Genomic DNA, 4,028 nt, shown 5'->3' with positions numbered 1-4,028 from the left:
AAACCAAACAGAGAAAAAAATGAGCAAAAACTAAAATAAAAATCTAAATTGCTTCTTTGTTGTGTCATCTTGTTTAACAGGCTGAATTCTTTCTTAAAAAATGTTTTTTTTTACAACTTTCTCACAACAGCTGTTGGTCTGTTTTGAAAAACAACTTGTTTTCAACTATATTTTTCTGTTTCTACCATAATTTTTCTTTTGAACTGGAATCCAGATTGTTCGTTTGTCGCGTTGAGTTTTTATTTTTTTTTGAGTTGACTTTAAAAAAACAAACTTGACTTTCTGTTCTTTGAGGCAAGATGCAGAATTGTGAAAATAAAAAAACAGCTAAATTATTTGAACTAATTTGGTGTTTAGACGCTCGTCTCCAGCTGAAGGATGGATGAATCCTCACAATGCACAGGTCAGCTTCGTTTCAGCTTTAACAGTTGCTACGCAACTACGTGACGGGTTTCCTGATGGCTCAAAAATAAGCAGACTTTATTTCATCTGAGGAAAAAAAAAAAAAACAACAACTCTGAAGTGACATTCAGAGCCAAAAGCAGCTGAAGGCTTTATTTAACGCGCTTCAAATACTGCGTCATCTCCTGGCTATTTGTTCCAGGATCTGAGGTAAACATCAAAATGATTTTTCAGCTGAAAGCTTCGGGTTCTGTCAGAAGTTTGGTTTCAGAAAAACCACCGAGCCGACTGGTTTAAAGTAACTCAGAGCCGCGTCACACAGSGAGAGGTGGCATTTCTATTAAATCTTCTAAAACTAATAAACTTTTCTGCCAACTGTTAAATCTGGACTTGGAGAGTCGGTGTTTGGCGTCAAAGCAAATCAAATGTTTTAATTCAATTTCTTTTTTCCAAGTGTGACAAAAACATCCACAAAGATAATTTATGTATTGATGACATGACGGCTAAATATCCAGAAGCAACTGTTTAAAATCAGACTTTGAAGCTTTTCGTAAAACAAGAGACATAACATTTGTGTACTTTCTCCATATTTATCTCAATTAATTTTATTTACAGCTGCAGTTTTACAGTATATTTTCACCAGCAGCAGATTGAGCTTCAGTTAGAGCTGCGTGCTGTCAGTAACTAACAGGGTTTAATGGATCCATCCTCTGAATTAAAATCATTTTAATTTCTCGTTCCAGCAGCTCTGAACGCCCACAGGTGCAAATCAACGGCTCTCGTTTTAAAAACTACAGTTCTGTTTGTTGATCGGTTCAACGCTCGTCTTCCTGCAGCTTCCAGGAAATCTCTGCTTCATGAGAGCTTTTACAAAACAACAAAAGATTTATGCCAGTATTTTTGACAGTTAGGAGCTTCAGTGAGTCCAAAGAGAACAAATGTATGGAGATAAATTGGGGCTATAAAGTTTATTTAAAAAAATTGAAAATAAAAATTTACTTAAAAGATTTGAAACAGAAAAACATTTAAAATCACTTGTCAGATTTTAGTTTTTGAACTTCTGGTCCTGTTTTGGCATGGGGGGGTGGGGCCTCGGATGAAAGGGGGCGTGGCATCACAWCTGAAAAATCAATGAAGCAACTGGACAAAATATTCCCAGCTGTTGCATTCAGGAACTGTGGGAACTAGGAGTGTAGGAAAATATCGACACACCCAAATATTGCATTATTTCATTTCCTGATGCTGTATTGATTTTAATTAAAGCTTAAAATGTTTCATTTTTGTGTTGTACTTTAGCTTCCAACCACTAGTTGGCAGAAGTCAACCAGACATCTTGCTCCTCCACTCCTGAGGAGCCTGAGAGTTTTTTTAAAAATTAGAACCTTTCAGACAAAAAAAAAGCCAATATATCCCCTGGTTTATAGTATTACAGTATATCTGTGTTGTGATATGAATCAACAAATTCTTGCCAATAGACAGTCTAAGTGGGAACTAAATGTCTTTAAAACATCATCGATATTCTGTTTTTATGTGATTTTTGTCAATTTTGCATTTTTTCCACGGAGATTTACATCGTTTTGACAGAAGCAGCTAATATCAGTGAAGTTTGCATTTTTCAAAACCAATCATATAAACAAAGAATATTTATGATGTTTTAAAGACAAATCCTGTTCCCACGGTTCCTGAATGCAACAGCTGGGAATATGCTGGTCCAGCTGTCAATCATGATGCCACACCCCCCATCCAAGGCCACGCCCTCTAGACAAAACAGGGCTGGAAGTTTGAAACCAAAAAATAAATACTAGAATCTGAAGTAGTTTTGAACTTTTATCCAGTTTCACATCTTTTTTTTTCCAGTTTCAAATCATTATTTTCAGTTTAAAATGTTTTCTTTATGATAAAACTTTTTTTTTGCACAAATCTTATGGCACTAATTTAGCTCCATACAAACCTCTGAAACGCTTGTTTCAAAGACGGTGAGAAACTTTTCTGACAGTTTAAGCTGCAGCAGAAACTGAGCTGAAGATGTGATTCTGTTTTGTTTTCTGTAATAAATATAATAAATAAACAAACTCCACTGAAGCAGCTGAAATGATCCAACTGATACTTTACACATAAATAACTTCAGCATCTTTTTGATTAAACGTTTGTTTTATCTGATTTATTTCACCTGTTGGTTAATCTCATGAGCTGCTGCTCAGTCAGGTTTTTATTTYATCAGTGCACACTATTGTGATTCATTTCTCATCCAAGTCATCTCAACTTTGCCATGCTTCTCCTCCTGCATACTTTTTCCTAGAGCTGCCATTGTAATTTTTATCTGTAAAGCACCTGTGCCAAATGATGGCTATGCCTTTTGGTGCCTGTGAAACTTAGTTTTTGAAATATTAATGTTTAATAAATTCTAATGKCAGTCAATGGAGCCTTGTATTGGTCCAATACTGCCCCCTGCTGCATCTACACAATATGGTACTGCACCATAGTTTWWTWATATTTAAWMTCAWTAGTTCMGTGWTTACAATAYTAATATGATTGTATTTTGATGTTTTACTATGATATTGTCTTAATACTGCTCTATTGTTGTAACATTATGCAGTTTTGTGTCAATAATTGTATTGGCAATGTGGCCTCTTTCTGCACACATACAAACCAACCCCTGCCACCAYCTTCTGCCACAGCTCCAATGGTCTAATGGTCTATGTCATGGACTTTCATGTGGGAGATCAGGATTCAAAACCTGGCTAATGCAACTTTAAGAAAAAATCTCTTAAAATTTCATATTGTCACACAATTACCTTAATTACAAACACCTGCTGACTTGACAGGCACAATCTGGTGTAGAAAACACATTTGAACTTGGTCAAAGTTCATTCTGCAAGTCCAATGCTGCAGGCAAACCCATGCTACATGGCAATGCACACTTGATTTTACATCGTAAAAACCCATGTCTAGTTTTTGTTTATTTCTCAGAGCAACAGTGCGTTTATATTTATCTCAGGTTTTATTCACACCGTCTGTGGTTTGGATTTTAAGTTTGTCCCTCGAGTCTTTCTCTGTGAAAACAAACCTTGAAAAAAGCTTTCATGTGAGAATTAATTTGTTCCTTCTTGCATGTCTGCACCTGTTGATGAAAACATAACAGAAGAACAGATCCGGGTTTGATTTCACACCAGTGTTTTTATTTATTTATTTTTCTTTTTTTTAGTGTTTTATCTGTTCTTATTACCTTTTTTTTTTATCTCTTTGTAATTGTTCAGCACTTTGTTTAAAAGCACTTTATAAAGTTATTATTTTAGTTTAGTTTGTCACACCTGAGTTAGAAATTCCACCTCAGCGGCTCGAGGAATCGTTTGGGAACGATTCTGTTTTAACACTCATTTATCTTTAATTTCATTACCTGTTAAAGGYCTGTTGGTCGTCCTCTCAGCTCACCTGGATCACCTGCAGCTTAATGAATCCTCAGGTGACAATCAGTTCAGTTTGCTTCTCCTCGGCTCAAATTGTGTATTTGGCTCTTTTGAAGCCCCGACCCGAGTCGGCTGCTGCTTGGTTTAATTCAGGGGTGGGCAATCCTGGTCCTGGAGGGGCGCAGCCCTGCATGTTTTATTTTTTTCTCTGCTCAAACA

This window comes from Austrofundulus limnaeus, unplaced genomic scaffold, assembly GCF_001266775.1.
Source record: "Austrofundulus limnaeus strain Quisiro unplaced genomic scaffold, Austrofundulus_limnaeus-1.0 Scaffold635, whole genome shotgun sequence".
Taxonomy (NCBI): Eukaryota; Metazoa; Chordata; class Actinopteri; order Cyprinodontiformes; family Rivulidae; genus Austrofundulus; species Austrofundulus limnaeus.
This window is presented reverse-complemented; position numbering follows the sequence as displayed.